The 22,195-nt window shown below is 38.8% G+C and overlaps 1 protein-coding gene across 3 annotated transcripts in view; it reads right to left on the bottom strand.

The window, feature by feature from the left end:
• SNX24 (sorting nexin 24) overlaps positions 1-22,195 on the bottom strand; it is a 93,087-nt gene that overhangs the window by 6,082 nt on the left and 64,810 nt on the right. The window lies entirely within an intron of this gene.

Here is a 22,195-nt window from a genome sequence, read left to right on the forward strand (position 1 = left end):
GATAAAAAACCTGTTTCTTCTTTTTCTTCTTGTACTGTATACTACAACCACTATTAATGAAGAATAGATCTTTTACCAGGAGAGTAAGCTTAATATATATTCCGAAGCAAGGTATGCAAATATGGGTGCATATCCACAAAACATTCCCAGTTCCCACCAAGTACAGCTCTGCTATAGATGTCTATAAAGGTAAAGGTAAAGGTTCCCCTTGACAATTTTTTGTCCAGTTGTGTTCGACTCTAGGGGGCAGTGCTCATCCCCGTTTCCAAGCCATAGAGCCAGCGTTTGTCCGAAGACAATCTTCCGTGGTCACATGGCCAGTGTGACTTAGACACGGAACGCTGTTACCTTCCCACCAAAGTGGTCCCTATTTATCTACTTGCATTTACATGCTTTCGAACTGCTAGGTTGGCGGGAGCTGGGACAGGCGACGGGCGCTCACTCTGTCACGTGGATTCGATCTTACGGCTGCGTGGTCTTCTGACCCTGCAGCACAGGCTTCTGCAGTTTAGCCCGCAGCGCCACCATGTCCCTATAGATGTCTATAACCACCAAGAAATAGTGTTCTAGTAAATTGTAAGTATTCCATAGTTCACGAGTACTTTCATATGTTGATCTGTTAACATAGTGTACTTTATTGGTGATTAACTCCGCTGCCTATATAGCTTGAATGGAACGGAAGGAGAGTAAATGCCATTTATCTGGGACAAAAGTAAAACCAGTTAGGGAAAATAAATGAGACACAAAATACATTTGAAAAGAAGAAAATGCCCACATGAGTTTTCTTTTGTGATTTATGACCACGCTCCACAGCATCTCTTTTATGATCTGAAATCAGGATATTTCTATTTTGCCAGGGAGAGCCAATAAAGCCAAGCATTTATTACATCAAGATGGCAATAAGGGAAATGGATGGATGTCAGGTGCTTAATGAGGATACTTGTGATGAAGCTGAACCACCATCATGGTAACATTACTAAGCCAATTTCAGAGAAAGGAGACTACAGTTTTACACCATACTCCCATGAAAACCTAGCCAACTGGCCAACGGCCAGCCTACCTATATTTTCTGTCAGTTCTAGTTAAAAAGGAACTTTTCTCATATCTGGGCAGATTGGAACAGATTTCTGCAATGTTAACATTTTCAAACATCCGACTAAGTAGCTCAGAGAAGGAAGCAGGCAGTTTTGAAATAGATCTCCATAATTATATTCATTCTTACAGCTAAGACAAAACCTTGGGATTCAGGCAGGTACAAAGCCTTTCACTTCACCTTTAAATGAGAATTCTGCATTAAATGCCTCCTCTATTTGCATTTTGTAAAATCAGCACTCTGCTGCTGTAAAATTCATCTCGCCTTGCATTCTAGTTGTCCATGGGAAGGGGAGGGTGAAAGAGGATGCAAGACAAAGGGTATGTGAATGGCATAACAATATATTCCAATCATACAAACAGAATTATGAGTCACTCATCTAGAATTTCTAGAAAAAATGTTTAGATATGAGTTTTGTCTGTAGGCCATTTAAGTTTACAAGAGCCAACATGGGCCACAATCTTGATCACTTCAATACCTCCTTTTGACTTAGTTCCGAAGTAACCCTGTAGCTTAAAATGATGTACCTGAGCCTTAGGATCATATGCCAAACCATCCTTCCTCCACTGTGGCTGTTATATTGGAAATTTTTGCTCTAATTTTCAGTTAACTGTGGTTTGTGATTAATCTTAATTATGGTTTAGGCCAAGGATGGGCAAAGTGTCACCTACAGGCTACCTACAGCCTCCTTCTCACCCTCGCCCCTGTATTCCTAAATCTAGGGAAATTATTCTTGTGAGGTCAATCAAAGTGCTGGAAGCCATCATCTTGTCCTATCTGGTTTTGAAAAATTAATTGTAGGGTCCAGTAACTAGTTAGTTTTGTCAAGCTCTGGCCAAACATACTACCTATTTAAATATTGGCTTTTGGATTCCAAAGTTCTCACAGAAGATGTTTGAAAGTAATATGTGTTCAACTTGGCCTAGCTTGGTATGGAAATACATCACATCTGTTTACAGTAGTTTTAGACAACTTAGGTAAAGGTTCCCCTTGACATTTAGTCCAGTCGTGTCCGACTCTAGGGTGCGGTGCTCATCCCCGTTTCCAAGCCACAGAGCCAGCGTTTGTCCAAAGACAGTTTCCGTGTTCACGTGGCCAGCACGAGTAGACATGGAACACCATTACCTTCCCACCGTGGTGGTACCTATTTATCTACTCGCATTTGCATGCTTTCAAACTGCTAGGTTGGCAGGAGCTGGGACAAGCGACGGGAGCTCACTCCGTCGCGTGGATTCGATCTTACGACTGCTGGTCTTCTGACCCTGCAGCACAGAGGCTTTTGTGGTTTAACCTGCAGCACCACCATGTCTCTCTTACACAACTTAGTTGGCACAAATAAGAAGAATCAGTCGTCTTTAACATAGTTATCTAATTCATTGTGGACATACTGTACCACCCACAATATGGTAGGCTGGTGTCTTTTTTAGTTTGAAACTGAAGTCTAATTTATTATTACGCACATTTTATCTACTCAGTTTATTTGACTATAAATCCAGTCACTCACTCACAAAGAAGAGTGCAAAAGTATTTCTGTGTGTTACTTATTTATTATGGTCAATGACCAGGAACATAAATATACATTATTTAGATAAAATCACATAAGCAAGAGTATCACTTTGCTTGTGTGGGGAATTAAAGCAATGGTTCTATAGTCATTGGCACCTTCTTTCTTGGGGTCTGGAATGTACAATGAATGTTTCCAGTCTGTGGGCCATTGTTCTATTTTCCATACAGTGGGATCTCTACTTAAGAACTTAATCCGTATTGGAAGGTGGTTCTCAAGTTGAAAAGTTCTTATGTTGAATCTGCATTTCCCATAGGAATGCATTGAAAACCATTTAATCCGTATCTGCTCTTTTCCGTCCATAGAAACTACAGTGGAACCTCTACTTAAGAACTTAATCCGTTTTGGAATGGTGTTCTTAAGTTGAAATGTTCTTAAGTTGAAGCAAAATTTCCCATAGGAATGGACTGAAAACCAATTAATCCGTTCTGGCTGTTTTTTTTGTTATGTAGAGGTGCGTTTGTACATTAACCAAAGCTGGTTAATACGTACTCTACCACTATGGGGAGAAATTTTTTTTAACCTAAGATGACCTAAGGTTAAAAAAAGAGCAGGAAAAGTTTTTTTTCCTGTTCTTATCTTGGATTTCTGTTCTCAAGTAGAAGCAAAATTTAGCAAATGGAGCTGTTCTTAAGTTGGATTGTTCTTAAGTAGGGACGTTCTTAAGTAGAGACCCCACTGTATTTCCTCCTTTCTAGTGCTTTCAGAGCAGCTTTCACTTCATTTTCTAGAACTTCAGATTCTTCATCAGATGATTTCTCTTTAAAGGAGTCTGCCATCCTTTTATCTCTTCTGTATAGGTTTTTGGTATATTGTTTTCACCTTCTCTTTTCTCCTGGTCAGATAGTGTCCTTCTCTGATGATCATTCAACATTCCTAATCAAGGCTTGAATTTCCCTTTGATTTTTTGGATTTTCTGGAAGAGACTCCTTGTTTTCCCCCTTTTGTTGTTCTTTATTTTTTTTTTTGCAGTTTTCCCCCAATAGCCTCTACATTACAATCCATGAAAAGCTGTTTCAAGGTTCTAAACCTATTTCTGTCACCTTTTACTTTTGCTTCTTACCTTTCTTTTACAATTTTAAGTGTTTAATTATCATCCCGCTAAATTTTTTTCTTTTTACTAGAGGAATTGTAAATGCATAAATATACAAAGTAACATGAATGATCAAGAAAAGGATTGGTAGGTTTCCCTAAGACTCCATTTGTTTGTTTATGGCTCTGCAGAAGTGGGAAATGGCGCTAGGTGCTACAGCGGATGGGTGGGCTACTGGTATACCAAAAACTTCACAAGTGCTACTGGGCAGAAACAGAAGAGCCATGGCCCATCCGAGTTAATGAATCTATCTTTCTGTAGCAGTGTTCTGTTCCAAATGAGCCTGCCTAGCCCTCCATTCCACTGACACCTTCTTCCATGTGAAGGTAGATTTTGATTTGTTGGGGAAGGAGAAGCAATTTTAAAATACTCCCATCTCGGCTTAGAGATGTAAACCTAGAATTTTGCAGAATGTATTTTTATTTATTTATTTAATTTATACCCCGCCTATCTGCTCAGAACGAGCACTCTAGGCAGCTAGAATGTATAGTATAAGGTACTTCTCGCTCAAATTGTAAGCTAATTTTTAAAAAATGATATATTACCATCGCCCATTTTGGAAAAGCTTGATAGTTAATGGCACTTTTAACTATGTGCTCCTAGAAGTGTTTGCTAGGTTGTGTTTTTTTTAAAGCCAGTGGTACATTATGTAATAAACCACTTAAAATCCCCATTTTTCTACCTTCTCAGCTCCATAAAAACATGCTCCCTGAGGATGTCATTGGTTAGTTGCACATGTTCTCTCAGTGACATTCCAAATTCTTAATTGTCAGTTATCTTTTCTCCTTCAGTAAGTAAAATAGTCACAAAATTGCAGAGGGATTTGTTCTGCCTTAACCTTAGCTAGATGCCATCATGCAGTGGAAAACAGTGCTAAAATATCACAGGGTAATGTTCTCCAGGATGGGAGACATATAAACAGCATAATGATTTCCCGCGAGTTTCCTTTTTGAAAAATTGTCACTAAAGCCAGCATAAATGGTGACACATCTTCACAGAGGACACTGTGAAATCGAACCCTGGCATTCTAGTTAGGTCCAAACCTACTCATCAGCCAATTATAACAGTAACTGAACAGCTTGCTGAAAACTTGGACAAGACCATTTTGCTAACCTTCTGAGAAAGCACCAGGGGATTGCATTGTTTTCACTGATTGATTTTCTTTTTAACACACAAAACAGCTCTAAAAATTCATCCTTCCCTCTGGCCCCCCAATCATCCAACCTAGTTCCTCACGATCCAACAACTATCTTCTGGCTGGAACAGCTTGTGTGTTATGCACAAAGACGTTATATTTTTGAAGGCTTAAATCGTTTTTTGGAATCTTTTCGTCTGAAATGCCCTACTGTTAGGGTGAAAAAGTTCATGTCAGTTTTTCCTCTCTTCACAAGGAAAGATGCTTCACAATGCCTAATTCAGTGGTGCAGCTAAAATGGGGGAGGGAAAAAATCAATACATCCTAGCTACAGTAAGTAGGCTGTAGTGTCAGTGTCCACTGGGACTTAAACCCAGTCTTTACACAACACTTTGTAGTATATATTCCTCTGTTTTCCTTGTCTCCAGCAGTCGTTTAAATGGCTCTAACAATGACAAAAAAAGTTAGCAGAAGAACATGAAACATTAAAAATCAAGAAACAATTTCGAGTGTATTTTTCTAACCATGAATGAATATGTGCATGTGGATGAACATTTTAAAAGAATAGCAGCTATGTCCTGCTGATTCAGTTCTTATTTTCTTATAACAGCTTGCTAACCAAAACAACAACAAAGCCCTTTATAGTATTTTTCTTGTTTTAGCAACATGCAAAGATGCTGTCAGTGGTCAACATTAATTACACTTTATGACTACATGCACCACAATTAAAAAAAAAATACAGCCAGAATGTGCTTATATGGCGAAACAGCAGAACACAAAGGTGAAGTTTAATAAATAAAAGACAACTGTCACACTTAAAAGCCCAGTTTTAATAAAAGAAGTATGGATGAAAATTTCCAGTAAAACAAGTAAACTGTGAGTGGAAATGATGAAGGAAGGAAGCAAGAGATATAGCGTACCCTAGTTAACTGTGATAAAGCCTACATATTTCCCAATGAAATTATCCATGTGTGCACATGGACAAATGCATGTCCCGTTCCTCCACCCCCGCCCCCCAATCTTGGGCAAGAAAGGCACCATCAGGAAGTTTATTAGGAAAGTGTTTAGTCTTTCTATAAATGAAACATGCTTCCTTACAGGAATCCTCCAAAATGCCTGTGGGTTGAATGAACTGTAAAGAAGGCAGCACTAAGAAGTAAGACTAGGTATTCAGACCACCAGTGTGGCCAGGAAAGAAACGCAGCACAAAGAGACAGAATCTGAAAGAGAGGATAGAAATTGTTGCTAGCTATAATCATTCATTCATTCTCTCTCTCCCTCTCCGCACTCTCCCATATACAGCTATGCCACCTTAAAGGCCATGTTGCCAGTCTCTCTAATACTGTATGCTGCCATGTGCTGACACATCATTTCCAACCTACATTGACCCAATGTATTAATTGCTTCCAACAAGCTATCATTTTTAACAGCTCTGTTTAAGTCTCTCAAACTGTGGGGGGCTGTGGTCCCCATCTTGTCTCAGCCTTCCTCTTACTGCTTTCAACTGTTTCTCGCATTTACAAGGCTCCCTGCTCAGCTGTTGAGCAGTCAGCTGTGCGAGGAGGTAGGGAAGCACCGGCTGGGCTGTTTCCACAATTGGCACGACAGGAATGACACCAGTCACACATGCCACATGGCAACCCACAATTGGATCTGCTGGTTCGGGGGAGGGGAGGGATTGGACTTTCCAAGCACCTGTGGTGCCGATATTCATTTTCGTATCCCCAGGAATATCCCATGTCCAGCAGCTACATAAGATGTCTGAATGTGACTGAGGTCACTAAGGATTTGGCTTCACAATCAGTGAGATGTCTTGCTATGGTGATTGGCTAAACAGTGATCCTCGCTGTTGAACGTTAGGATCAGAGCACAGTGGTCCTCGGGAAGTAATCAAGTAGTGGAGTTGCCTTTTGCCACAAGAATATTTCACAATGCTTCATGCCAATGTTACAACTGTTGAACAATTAGTGCCATTGTTCAAGTGCTGGAATATACCCAGTGTCCATTGTGATTTGAAAGAATTTTATTTTATTTTATAATATTGACATGCAAAAGGGAAAATTGCCTCACCAGTTCAAAATCAAAGCTAGACAATGGACAAGAAGCTAACGGTACAGCTACACATCTCTGGATGGATTATAAAAATGACTAGCTTTCTCTCCGGTGTGCCACCAGCCAGAAATTAGCTAGGAAAAATCTAACTCTGGCTGGCATACTGAAAAAAGAAAACTATGATCAAACACTGCTCCTCTTCTCTGACCCATAATTTCAGACCTGTGATCAACAAAGTGGTCTGATGCCAAAGGTCCACTTGAATAAAAAAAAAGTTTTGGCTTGATGACAGGAAGACCACAGGGAGGGCATCAGCTTGGCTCCTTCACTAGGGAGTTCCAAAGGCTAGGAACAACCACTAAGGAAACCTTTTTCTCAGTCTTCTGCTTCCCACTCTGCCTTAAAAAAAGAGAGAAAAGAAGCTAGCAGAACATGACTTAAAGAACCCTTAAACAATTTCTTCATGAGGCTGGGTCTAAACAACGACTGCAGGTTGGTTGGAAATGTATAGGTAGGGCCTGCTGCACGGCATGTGAATGTATCCTAAGGGAACATCCAGCCAGTGAGAACCCACAAACACTCTAGCACTGATCTACAGTCTATCATGTTTGGTCAGTACATCAGCATACACATTTTGAGAATTACGGGGTGCCTGCAAACGTGGAAGGACTGCAGTGAAAAGGATCACATATGTCATAAATGGTGGTTAAAAGACAATATACTCTGCAAAGGGTCTTAAAAACCTCCTTAGTAACAATTGCAGCAATCTCGGCTGATCACTCGACAGTTAGCGTGGGTTTCCAAGATCAAGGAAACAAATACTCCCTTCCACTTTGTGGAAACCTTTAATCTGTTTTCTCCTTCTTGCAGGCAAGTCATTTTATATTCTTTTTGTGAAATTAGGCACTGTCTTTGCCCATTTTGCAAGGGGAAAAACAACAACCCAACACCACCGCACCAAAACCAACCTGAAATGAGCATGCTTAGCTATGTGCTGCTCTGTAACTATAGGAGCAAATCAATAACAGCTGAATGCCATCTGCTTCGGGCAGCAGAACAGCACCAAAAGTGTGAGCAATGCATCTTCCCTTATTGAAAGGTTATTTTATGCAAGTAAACAATTCATCGTCTTCTTGCACGCTTGATGCTCATTTACCACTTTTGATCAATAAAATATGCAAAACAACAAAAAAAAATTGAATCCTAAGAGTAGTTCTGATGCCAGTGTGATAGCTAATCAATATTCAGGTCTCCACTCTAAGAAGCCGAGTGGTGGGAGTACTTCCTTTACACAAATTCACAAATTTAAGGAACCATTTACTGTTTCCTCTAAAGTAAGAGAGCTGTGAAAACCAGACAACTCTTTATGCTAAACAGAGAAATAAAAATTATGCTATTTTGTGTACATCTACTCAGTGTTCACTTCCAGTGCGTTACCCCTTTTTAAAGGGATTCAGGTTTTCCTTCCTAAGGCCAAACTCTGATCAGATTTTCTTACACAATCACTTGTTTTACTCAGACCACAAGTAACCTTTATATTCCTGATTCTCAAAACAACTGTTACCCAACAATGAAAACTACATCACCTGTTAGAGATTTTGCAGCTGAAATTGCTTCCTAAAATAACATTTAGCGTCATCAGGATTTTATTTCCAAGACTAAGCTCCTAAAACACGTCCCGGCCAGCCAACAAAATGTTCTCATATTAAACAAAATTCATTTAAGTGTGACACTCCAAGTCAGTCTGCTTGAGAGGTAGAGCCCAATGCCATTGAGTCAAGGGAGTTTTTAAGACTACATCCAAAGGTAAGAATTGTCACTTAGAACACAAGAATATTCCCCAGGCAACTGCAAGATAAATCTTCAGTTTATCAAATGTGACTCTAGATTCGCAGTCTTTTTTTTTTCAAAGACGTGCAACAAATATTTAAGTATTTGGAAGTAAATACAGAAAAATGCTATCACTTTCTAGGACAAGAAACAGAACTCCTTTGGGGTTTTATCTGTAATTATGCAATGGGCATAAAAATAGTTAGCTTTTTCTCTTTTTTTGGTTTTGTCAGAGTGGGACTTTTAACAATGGAAATGCTTTTCAGAATTTGCAGGTTTCTTTGCTCTTTATGAACTACGTTCTATGGTGCAGCAGTACTAAGCATACCTAGGAGGGTAAATTACCGTATTTTTTGCTCCATAAGACGCACCTTTCCATAAGACGCACCAATTTTTTTAGGAGAAGAAAACAGGAAAATATAATCTGTTTTCTTCACTCCATAAGACACACAGACTTTCCACCCCCCTGTTTTGTGGGAAAAAAGTGTGTCTTATGGTGCGAAAAATACGGTAATTTGTTTTAAAAAATAGATGTACACAGTCAGCCATTTTCTTTCTTTTTTCTTTTTTACTCAATGCAAATATCCTTCCCTTGTGAACTTCCCATCAGGAAAGATCTCAACAAAACCTCAAGCAGACAAACCTAATGGATATTCACATACCTATGAACACAATTCCTGCATATCATCTCTTGGTGAATCCTACAAAAAATTACTTCTTGAAATTTCGAGTCCTTTTTCAGAACCAATGTTCATAAATCAATGGTTTGGGACTTCATTACTTGTCTGAATGTTTTGTGCCAAGTTCAGCTGCCTTTCTGACTTGGTCCTCACAGACCTCACGTCTGCAGGTGCAAACACCTAGAGAAACCTGGAAAATGGTAATCCGAAACTGCACCTTCTCTGCAGTGGCAATACTCTCCTGCAGAAGATACACCACCCTCCCTTCACATATTTAAAGAGCTCTTATCATAAAAACTGAGTTGTTCAGAGAAGCTTTGGGATTCTCTCCAAGTAGCTGGGACAGTGGATAAAGGAGGCGAGGAATACTGTAGGTTACGATCTGTAATAGTTATTGCTGCCACTCTTGCCGTTTTCCTATTTGTGGTGTTGTCCAGTGTCTGTAGTAATTACATAATTTATGCTTCAGGTGTTGTTTTGCTATACCTCACCCAGGGTAGCAATCAGTTAGATGGGCTGTATATAAATCGAGTAAATAAATAAATAAAAAATCATGAGTTACAATACCTTGACTGTAAATGACCATCCTAATCATCTGGAAGTGGCCCAAGCCTCATAAATAACAGCAGCCAGTTTCCATTAATACACAACATACAACCTGTAATCTAATGTTTTTTTAAAACTATAGGCCACCTCAATTTGAATGGATTCTGGTGCAAGCTTCAGTATACCCATACCTTCACAAACCACATGATTCTGATGAAATGAATAACATAGAACATGGTCATGGGAAGTGTAGTAGCTCTGAGTCAATGATCCAGGGAGCAGCAAGAGTATAATTTAAAGGCAGAAATTTCCAGTGCATGCACCGTTAGCCACAGTGAACCTGTTACTACTCTAAAGGGAATTGTTTGCCTCTTATTAGATTTTCTACAGCACAGCCATAAGTGATAAATGTACTGCTGTACTCACTGTCAAGTTAATCAATGCTGCCAAAGTTTTGTTGACCTAACAGTAATCCATAAAGTGAGCGGCGTTTTCACTATCCGTATGACATCTCAGTCTGCTGTGGGATAGGAATCCTTCAGTAGCTTTGTTTAAAGAAGAAGAAGAAAGGAAGATTGCAATGAAGAAGGGGTGGGTGGAGGTTGAAGAGGCCACCTTCAAAATTCTGCTTTTAGAAGAGAAGCGTTCTTTGAAAAGAAACAAACAAAAAAAGACGCCGAGGTTAAACCGCTAGCAAATTGATAACTTCACATATGACAGACCCTTGAATGCAAAGGTCTTTTTGTTTGTTTGCTGCAGGAATCTCAAGCAGAATAGCTGTGTACGAAGTATTGTTGTCTATAGTTCAGTGTCCCGGCCCTAACACACTACAGTGAACAGTAATAAGAAAACTTCACCTCTGTTGATACAGGCTGGAGTAATCCAGTCCATACGAAAGGAATGATGACTTAGAAGACAAAAAGAACAAAATGGAAAATTGCGTGAGGGGGGCAGCTTTTTTCTCCAAACAGGAAACGTCTAACAAAGGAGAAGCTTTCCCTAGTAATATGGCTGCTCGGCTTTCACCAGCAATTACAGGCCTATGAAATATGAATTGCAATTGATTTTTCTTCTAGGGGTCACTTGGATCCATGTTTTATGTGCTCTAGGCATTTATTTGGGTGGCAAACTGACACGTTTTTATAGAATGAACTCAGCAAAGTACTCCTTGCTGAATCAAAGGTACTTCATTGTAGCTCCTGTTCCCTGACACTTGTCCCTCCCAAACTCAAGTGTGAGGGATTTCTCAATAAAAGGCAGGCAAATGGCCAATTTAAAGGGCCAGCCCTTTCCCTGCCAATGACGAAAAGGCAACGACCCAACAAGAGGCTGGCAGCAAACTAATTCTGACCTCATTCTGTTCTTCCAAGATGTACCTCTTGAGTTCTTCCCTTCACCACAGAAAAAGGAAAAAAAATGATATATTTAATCTGCTTCATAAAACTGAGCAAATAGTCTGTTTTTAAGTGAGCTAACTATTTAAATCTCAACAGTCTTCTCGGTATACTAGATATTTTCTGTGTAACCATATATGTCCCCTTCTCTTGTTTCAAAGGAACTGCAGTGATAAAACCAAGTGTGCTTTTTGTCCTGAAGTTTCTTGTTCTTCAACATAGTGTTCTTCATCTTAAACAAGGCATTCTGTTGAACCAGTTTCAGCTTCCAAAGGCAAAATAGGAGATCATGGTTTACAGTTGCCTGTCTGATCCCTTTTAAGTAGCTTCTGAATACTCACCTTCCTATGTTTACTCCCGTCTCCCTCATGCAAATGTTTCTGAAGGCAGAGTGACAGCCATAACCATGGCTTATCAGTTTAGACTTCATGTTATAATTTGATCTGCACACACATGATTTGAAACCATGTGTGCTCAGAACATCGCATTTTTAAAAGGAGCTTGTTGCATTACTTATCACTTATTTGTAGCAGGTTGCCATTAAATTGTTCCAAATACAGTGGTGCCTCGCATAGCGATGTTAATTCGTTCAAAAAAAAATCGCTATGTGAAACCATCGCTATGCGAAACACCATTTCCCATAGGAATGCATTGGAAACCGGTTAATCCGTTCCAATTGGAACGGATTGCCGTCGTTAAGCGAAAAAACCCATAGGAAACATCACTAAGCGAAACAATGTTTCCTCCATTGGAATGTATTGAAGCTGACTCAATACATTTCAATGGCTTTGCGAAGACAATTTTTGCAATTTTAAATGTGTCATACAAGGGGCAAAAATGGTTTTAAATGCTTGGAATAGCTTCTGCACCTTCTAAAACGGGTGCAAATGTAATTTGGCTTAGATCTGACTTTTCATTAATTTAGGGTGAATTTTTTCCCCCCAACTTTTGACAGCTGTCAAAATCTGACAGCTCCATTATTTCCTATGGGGGAAGAAGAAATTCACAAAAAATTAATGAAGACTCAGCAACTGTTCTAAATGCTTGGATTCGTTAGAAGACCCCCTAAGTCGTGTGCAAACCTGATTTGGCTTTGATCTGAACTTTCGTTAATTTATGGCGAATTGTTTTCTCCCCCATAGGAAAGCATGGAGCTGTCAGATTTTGACAGGTCCATTGGTTCCTATGGGCCGAAAAAAAAAATTAACCATAAATTAACGAAAAGTCAGATCAAAGCCAAATCAGGTTTGCACATGACTTAGGGGGTCCTCTAACGAATCCAAGCATTTAGAACCGTTTTTGACCCTTCTAAGACACTTTTTTAATTGAAAAAAAAAGCAGGAGACCTAAAATCGCATTCATTATGCGAAGCATGGTCCCAAACTTCGCTAAGCGAAAATCGCCCATAGGAAACATCGTTATACGGTGCATATCATTTTCTAAAAAAAACATCGTTATGCGAATTCATCGCTAAACGAGGCAATCATTGAGGCACCACTGTACAGTGGTGCCTCACTAGACAGTTACCCCGCATGACAGTTTTTTCACTAGACATTGACTTTTTGCGACCACTATAGCGATTCGCAAAACAGTGATTCCTATGGGGGAACTTCACTGGACAATGTTTGGACCCTGCTTCACAAACCAATTTTCGCTAGACAACTATTTTGACAGCTCCCTCCGTGCTCGCGAAACGGGTGTTTTCGGGACCTAAGCTTCGCAAGACAGCTATTTAAACAGTTGATTGACGGTTCACAAAGTGGCTTTCCTATGGCCAATCTTCGCTAGACAACAATGATTCTTCCCCATTGGAACGCATCAAACAGGTTTCAATGCATTCCAATGGGGAAATGCTTTTCGCTAGACGATGATTTTGCTAAACAGCGATTTCAGTGGAACAGATGGATTATCATCGTCTAGCGAGGCACCACTGTAATTCCTTGTGCTTTGTCCTTATCTATAAGCCACAATAACCCAAGGAAATATATTTGGGTTCCATCTAGTGGTCAGTTTTGATACAGCAACTAGGAAATATTTATAAAAATATAAAACACCCAGCCAAAATATACTTGCAATTTATACTTGAAAAGATAATGGCAGAGAGCTTGAACAATTCTAGTCAAGATGATTTTAAAAATGCCTAAAATGGCCTTTGATATTAAATAGGTATTGCTCTTTACATCTAAGTAATGAGGTGTTACTTCTTATATCTAAAAATATTACTTCTAATATTTAAAAGTAACTAACTAGGAGCTATATTATGAATTACCCAAAATAACTTATTCCAGTTAACTGTGTTGCTTTTAAGTAGTTACATCCAAGTGTTGCTTCTGAGTTATATGCTTTTCCAAACCAATAGCAATTTTTCTGGGAAGATGGACTCCTTTACCAGGAGTTTGCTGAAAACAGACTGGGTTGCTACATCTGCTTTACATCAAGGGGAAAGGTGTTTTGCAAAACCAGAGGACTCTAACACCACCTAGACATCCATGCATAAACAAGAAAATAAATGAATAAATGAATAAATAAATAAATAAATAAATAATGGGGCTTTCCCAGTATTTTAAAAAAAGTTCTAACATCCAGGCAGCTATCACTGCACAGTCAATTTCACACTTCACATTGTTGCACATTCCACACTGTGGTTGTGCGACTGACTGCATGGCTCATGCCACAGTTGCACAATTGGTTATGCAGTTCATACTAGGGATGTTGTGAAACATACCTGCAGAAGAGCTTCAAGGACATTGCTTCTACCCTGCTGCAATTTTGCTTTGGTTTATGCACACACAGCAATGCAACAGGATTTTGGCAAGCATAAGACAGCTTTCTGCATTCCCACAACACCTGACATAAATACCAGATCCATATGTAAAAATACGCATCCCCATGGATACTCAGAAATCATTATGGCTACCAGAAGAATATATAAGTACAGAATGACCTGTCTACTTGTCTATCATTAATAATACCTGCCACTTCAGTGTTATGAGGTAAATAGGATTCTCACACGACACTGTCAAAGGATAAAGGTTGCAATCCTTGAACAACTCTCGCCGGAGCACTGTTACCAAAGGCTACTACCGAGAGATTTGCCCAAAGTCACACAAACTGTCCCATGGCATTACACAAAATTGAGCCCAGCTCTCCTGAGTGTTTTGCTGACTAAGGTAATGAGATGGCAAGGGCTAAAATGTTTCTAATCCAAAAAATAATTTATTTTATGTCACATTTGTAGTCACTGACAGCACTGGCTTTGTCTGACTGTTATACTAAGCCTTGAATTAATTGCTCTCAATTAATCTGTTCCAGCCTTTGATAGCTTATTTATCAGACAGGGAAAGATAGATTTAATGGTCCTTGCTTGAAACAGATTCTTTAATTGGAAACACCAGGAGTGTTTAGCTCACTTTGTGTTCTAGCAATTAAGGACAATTTGGAGAGGCTCCCCCCACCCCGGACTATTGTCTCCTTGATTAGATTTCCAAAGAAGCAGAGAAAACAAATGACAATACTACCTAACAATATTGGTTCAAATAAAAGCCCAACAGCCGAATTACTTACTATGAGAAATGTGAGCCATCCCCATCAATTTCAGCATTGTCTTACATTTATTCCGTTTTATTTCTGCCCCTTGCGCAAAGCACATGGCTACATTTCTTGTAAAAGGCATGCCCACCATGTTCTTTTTCACAATTATGCGTCCCTCCAAATAAGCCAAATCAACAGGAGAAATTATTTTTCTTGATTAAGGACCCGCATTTCTCTCGGGACAAAACAAAACGAACAATTAATCTTTCCTTATTTGTTCTCGGAAGGGCCTGCATTCTTTATGCGTACACTAGCCAGGTACCTGTGGCAGCCAGTCGGCAGCAATTAGGCTTGAGTTGAAAATGAATGAACTCAAGTCAGAGAGCCTAATGGGCTGAGAGTTTCTAGTAGAGGGCAAGGTTACACTGGGAAAATTCCCCTGCTGTGGAAATACTGTTAAAAATTACCTCTTGACTTCGGCCTAATTAACCAGGCTTGGGAATTTATATGAACTAAGTAATTGGAAAGAATTAGCAAGAGATATATACATTAATCTTCACCAGTTACAAGGTGTTTAATGAAATTAAAGCACCAGGTTTACTTCAGGTTTGTTGTCGTTTATGCAAACTTAAAAAAAACTTGTTAAAAATCACCTGTAGATCAGACTCACAAAGTGTAAAAGGTAAAAGAAGGAATGATGATGATGACAAATCATCTTTTCCATTATTCATTGTCAATAATTGAACAAATATGCCTTCAGCAAGTTACAAAAGCCTGAATGTTGTTTTACAGAGAGGGGATAAATTGGTGGCATAAAATGCATTTGAAGAGACAGTCCAACATCTAAATAAGTTTTTCCATGACTGGAAGATTGTCTCACCTTGAACTCTTTCAGGATTGAAGATAACATACTCCCCCAGCCCCAGCAGGCTCTCAATAGTCACTGAGGTGTAATGTTTGGCAATTAAACCCTTATCACAATTGTAAGCCTATAATTACCGTATTTTTCGCTCCATAAGACGCACCTTTCCATAAGACGCACCAATTTTTTAGGAGAAGAAAACAGAAAAATATAATCTGTTTTCTTCGCTCCATAAGACACACAGACTTTCCACCCCCGTTTTGTGAGAAAAAAGTGCGTCTTATGGTGCGAAAAATACGGTACATTTTTTTATGTTAGATCCTAAAATCCCAGAAGAAAAGATTCTGCTCACCAAAGAATCCTCTTCTGGGTGTTAAAAGATACAAGAATTCTTGCAGACTTCTCCTATCCGCACACACACCCACCCTGAAATTTTGCTCCAGAAGGTTGGGAAAAATAACCAGAACCACAAAGTATTCTGGTGTGATTTAAAACAAAACAAATAAAAATAAAAACCAACACCAACATCACACTAATTAAACCAACTATATTTTGCTCTGCTGTCCCCCCTCTCCCCGTCACCATAAACTCACCCAGTTCTTTAGTGTAAGAATTCCTGGCAATCACTACCTTCAGAAATACACCTATATGTGTACGGATTTATTTCAGGGTGCTAATTATGTCCTTCTCACAGGATCCCACTCTGCGATCAGAACACTGGGCTAGACAGATCTAACTCAGGATGGTTCTTTTGGTTTTTCAACCCCGTATCTAATTTTTGTATGATATTTTATTGAACCAAACTGAGTTTCAAATCATGTGGAGGGCTTTGTTGGCTTGTCACAGTTTGTCACAAAACGTTCATATAACATGCCTATAGTTGAATCAGATCAGCCTTTGAGGGTGAAGAGGCTTGGCAGTGAGTGTCCTGTACTGATCAGTCAGCCACGACAACAACAACAAAAAGGCCTAAAGTCACATAAGACTTGTCAAGGGAATCAGGTCATTTAGAAATGGAATATCACAATCTCTTTAGGGGTGACTCTTCATCAAGTAGTTCTTTTTCACCAGCAAATATACTAAATAAAATATACCCAAGCACAAAATGGAGGACACTAATGGTCTTAATCTATTTCAGTCCAATTTTTCGTCAGAAATTGTTTGGACTCCATATCAGTCAGACTCTACCGCTTTATTCTTCCTCCAGCAATCTCCAATGCTTCCCCAGAAGTAGAGGGATCAGTGGATCTTCTAGAAAACTGCATAACAGAATTGGCAGTAAATCACCTCCTCAATTTCCTCCAGTGGAGAATTGTAACCTGGCTATGGTTTCTTCCACAATGAAATAGCAAATATGGACAAATATGATTGTGGAAGGGTATATCTGGATCTGACCTAATGTGTAGAGGTTTCAGAAATCTATAGAGATATTGTACTACAAAATAAAAATGGTAGCCATTCATTGGCCAGTTCATAAAAATACCTGCAATCTGATTCAAAGAATGTTATTTTCAAAACATAAAATTAATCTTAAAGAGCTGGCAAAGAAAGGTCAGCAGTAGGATCAGAGACAAGTAATGATTATTCTTTTTTTTTTGCTATAATTGGCGCAAGATTCTTCTGCTTCTTAGTCTTGTTTCCAGAAGATACAGAGTAAAATTTTACATGATAAGAGTTAAATGTTACCTGATAAGAAACAAACCAAACACTTGTGAAAACTTTACTGATGCATTCTATATCAAATATACTCAAGAAATGGGTCCGCTCTCTACAGAATCTGAAAACAGTTTGTAGCAACAATGATGGATTTAAGTTATTAACAGATCAAAAAAAGATGGATGGTGTTCTGCTTTTCTTAATCTACATCATCATCTAGATCTATTTAAAGATATGTGGTGCACTAACAAACTTAGTTAAGGTTTCGATAAAATCAGTAGAATAATCTGCCCCGTTACATTGAGTCTGCATTGATCAATAAAATCACTTGTACTAGGGAAGTACTGTTAAACAGTGACAATCCTAGCCATTAATATTATTTAACACACTGTTCACAATCTTTAATGAGGATAAAGAACATTTTGTCTCTTTACACTTATCATACTGCCCTTTCTAGAGATCCTTATAAGCCCAATACAACTGTGATTATTCAGAACTAATCGGGGTTTCAGAGGGAGAAAGACACTGAGTAATTTCTTGTAGGTTTTCTGTATGATTAATAGACTTTCTCAGTGGGATCCTTTAAAAAATAGATAAAATTAACATTATAAGTTATTTGCATTTATGCTGTCCAGGATAAACTTTTATTCCAACAAGGCCAAATTATACATTTATCAAGGTGATAAACCTAGTAATTCAAATAATTTAACCACAATATGAGACAGTCAGAATCTTATAGCTGATTAACACTTGCATAAGAGAAACTTATGTATAGGTTTTAGTAGAAAATTGTCATTCATTAACAAGATGCTCCTGAGAATCCCCTGGACTGCAAGGAGAACAAACCTATCAATTCTAAAAGAAATCAACCCTGAGTGCTCACTGGAAGGACAGATCCTGAAGCTGAGGCTCCAGTACTTTGGCCATCTCATGAGAAGAGAAGACTCCTTGGAAAAAACCTTGATGTTAGGAAAGTGTGACGGCAAGAGGAGAAGGGGACGACCGAGGATGAGATGGCTGGACAGTGTCTGCGAAGCAACCAACATGAATTTGACACAACTCCGGGAGGCAGTGGAAGATAGGAGGGCCTGGCGTGCTCTGGTCCATGGGGTCACGAAGAGTCGGACACGACTAAAGGACGAACAAGATGCTGATTATTCTGGGATGCCAGCCTGATTTTGAAACCTAGTGTGTATTTATTTATTTAATTTACACCCCGCCTATCTAGACCGAAGTCTCCTCTGGGCGGTTAACAACACTCCAAGTAATAATAAAATAAAATAAAACAACAGCATTAATACAATTGAAGATGGCAAATAAATTAATCATCTATAAGATTCTGACTGTCTCATATTGTGGTTAAAGCATTTGAACCCCGGAATGCAACCAGCATCTTGCTAAAGAGTGGCACTTTCCTGTAAAAAATGTGTGCTATTTCCTTTATCCAAGCATAAATTTGTATTAATATTGTGACAAATGTATATCAGAAACAACCAGAAAACAAAGTAGTTATTCTTCATTTAAAACAACAACACTTCTAATTTTGTACAGATGTTCGTACATTTATTTATTAATTATTTATTTATTTAACTTATATGCCGCCCAAACTACCTGAAGGTCTCTGGGCGGCTTACAACATTTAAAATACAATAAAAAGGCAAAATCTTAAATGTAGTGAGAACACATCTTCTATGAATGCTTAATTTTTGGTTTACTTCAAAATTAGCTTCAAGGAATTGGCTTGGATTAGCTTCCCAATAGGTTATACATAGAAACTACATATTAAAACTCTGTAGAAAGTGGGAAGTTGGATAAAGGTGGCTGGAGGAAAGTTGCTTAACCATGGATTAAACACATTGGGATTTTAATAGTTACTTCTACTCACATGGATGGAGCAGAACAAAACCTAGACAAATGAAAGAAAATATTAATTTGAATTCCTCAGACCACTAAGTGGGGAGCTCTGGAGATAACTGGTCGGGTGACATTTCTGTATAGGTATGGTCCTGTAGAAACCATCTTCAGGTAGGGTATGGCATGCTGGCTACACAAACTTTTAAATTAAAAACAAAAGTTAATCACTGGGGAAAGGAAAGGAGAGGCAAGTTTTCCTTTCAACAGTGTATAAAGCCGACTGGAAAGCAGTGCTAAAGCAGTTCTTACCGCAACTTATCTCATGTTCTGATTTGCACTGCATGGATTCTGATTTTAGCCTAGCTCTATTCTCTTCTAACCTCCAATTCCCACAACAGAATGAGATGCTTAACTCACAGCATTCTATCTCAACATCACCTCTTTATATTTCTGGATATGAACGACATTAGAAATGGAGGGGACCAGAAAGAGCTTCAGCTAAGCCAGCAGGCAATCAGAAAAACTGTCACAATGGCTGGTTACCTCCATGGACTCTCTTGCTGTAAGGAAGAGCCTCTTGTCCACACAGCTCTATCCCCCAAACAGACAGCACCACACAATTGTTTTTGATATACCATTCTAAGTGAAAAGACAATTTCATACCAACTGAACTCAGGAAGCTGAATTATTTTGGTGAGGCAGTTCAGGGATTGTGCCATCACCACTGAATACTCTTGTATAATTCAGAAATGTGTCAGGAATAAATAAAGGTCAAAATGCTGATCCTTGAGGATATTTCAATATTCACCCTAGGGGCTCAGCTGAGGGATTCATGGCTGCCACAAAAACCATGTGGCTCTCCCAAAACTTAATTGGCCCTAAGCCCTCTGCAGGTCACATTCTCAGCTTAAGGTTTTCTATTGGAAAATAGAGCAACAGTCTGGAATGGGATATTTATCATCCCACTTTGACAATGAGATCAGTTCCCAGCAAAATGCATATGAACAATTCTAATTGCCTCCACAGAGTTGGTGGGCCCATTAGGATGATTTGATTCTGTATAGGAAGAAGCCTGTGAACACAATTGCCCTGCCCTCTGTGATACAGAGACTGATTAAATGTCTGGTTTTCTGAGGAACTGAGGAGTATGAAACAGGCAGGATTGCTGTGACCAGATGAAAATGAGAGTACAATATTGTGCTTGTTCTGTAGGAATGGCCGTAGACTCACTTCACCACCACCATTAATGGATCCTCAAACAGCCACCCAAGAGAGCTTTTCTGGTTGGTAAATGGGTTGTTACAATTGGGGATAGACCTTTCACATAACAGATGGTTGTGCAGCACGATCTTCAGAAACCCTCTTTGGATCTGGGAGACAACTATAACCCAACCAGTAACACACCTTTTGAGACAAGATACTTGAAACATTGGTGGTCATACAATCAATCCAATTTTTTTTTTGATAAACCAGATTATTTGGACCCATTTCAGTTTAGATTCAAGGCTGAGTATGATGATGAAACAGCCTTGAATGGCCTGACAGATGCTATTTATCAAGAGAGGGATAGGGAAGGAACACCCTGCTAATTCTCCTCCTTCTTTCCATAGCCTTTGATGTATCATCACAATGCTAGAATCATTCTGGGGAATGGGAATAGAAGGAAGTACATTGTTTGTGTCTAGTGGTTCCGTTTCACAAAGAAGTGTTTGGGGGTATGGATTATCTTATTCCGCTGTGTGGTATTTATATTGTGGTGTCCGGCAAGTTTCCAGCTTTTCTCTCAGTTTTTTTTTAACTGCCAGAGGAGGTCACCAGGAAGGTTGAAGTGAAGTCCCGTTAAGTATGCTGATGATCCACCATGCTATCTCTCTTTGTGATCTGCATCAAGTGAGATCAGACAGGTGCTCAACCCGTTCCTGGATTTAGTAATGTACTAGATGAAGGCTAATACATTTCAGTTGAATCCTGACAAGACAGACAAAGTATGGGTAGGTAGTTCTCATTTCCAGGCGGCACTTTTCAATAGTACACTCCCTAAAAGGAAAGTATGTATATTCTCTACTTTGTTTATTAAAATCTACCATTTAGATTAAAGACTTTCTAAGCTCAGCCTGCACAATATTAATTGCCGAAAAGCTTTACTATCAAATTTCATTCATTTCTGAGCTACATAGGTCAAGTCATGTAATGTTATTGTTTCTCTGCTTACAAGACACAGGGGAAAGAAGGAGGGAGAAGAGAGATAACTATGTGCATGAATACTCACGAATGTGTATGCCAGTAAATTTTTGCATCTCTTGGCATAAGCCAATCAATCTCTAGAAGCTGATCAGGATAAACTACTTATTCCAAAAATGATTTTTTTAAAAAATTCTAAGCTATTAATATTTTATCATAACAATAATCATCATTATGTTCCAGTAAGTCTATTCCAAGTTACAGTGATCTTTTCTAAGTTTTTCAAGGTATAAAGTACACAGAAAAAGTTTAGCATTCCCTTCCTCTGGGTATACTCTGAGAGAGAGAAGCTTTCCTGCAATATTTTATCATAGCCTCTGATACGCACAACTTATTTTAAGAAACTGAGATTCTGCTTCCAAAAGGATTTAAAAAAATTATCTGTTACAGTTGTGTTCAAAATTATTCAACCCCCACTGAAATTGAATGTTTTGGCCATTTTGACATTGATTTTGATCATTCAGTCATCTTGCTTACATTTACATGAAAGAGGCACTTGTAGGTCAGAGAAATAGAACCTTAAGTTTATAATGAAATAACCACAAATGTCTTTTCTGTGCTCACATCATTATTAGTTTTTATTCAACCCCCAAGTGACATTCAATCTTAGTACTTAGTACAACATCCTTTTACAGTTATAACAGCTTTTAAACGTGAAGCATAG

Source organism: Pogona vitticeps, chromosome 2, assembly GCF_051106095.1.
Source record: "Pogona vitticeps strain Pit_001003342236 chromosome 2, PviZW2.1, whole genome shotgun sequence".
Taxonomy (NCBI): Eukaryota; Metazoa; Chordata; class Lepidosauria; order Squamata; family Agamidae; genus Pogona; species Pogona vitticeps.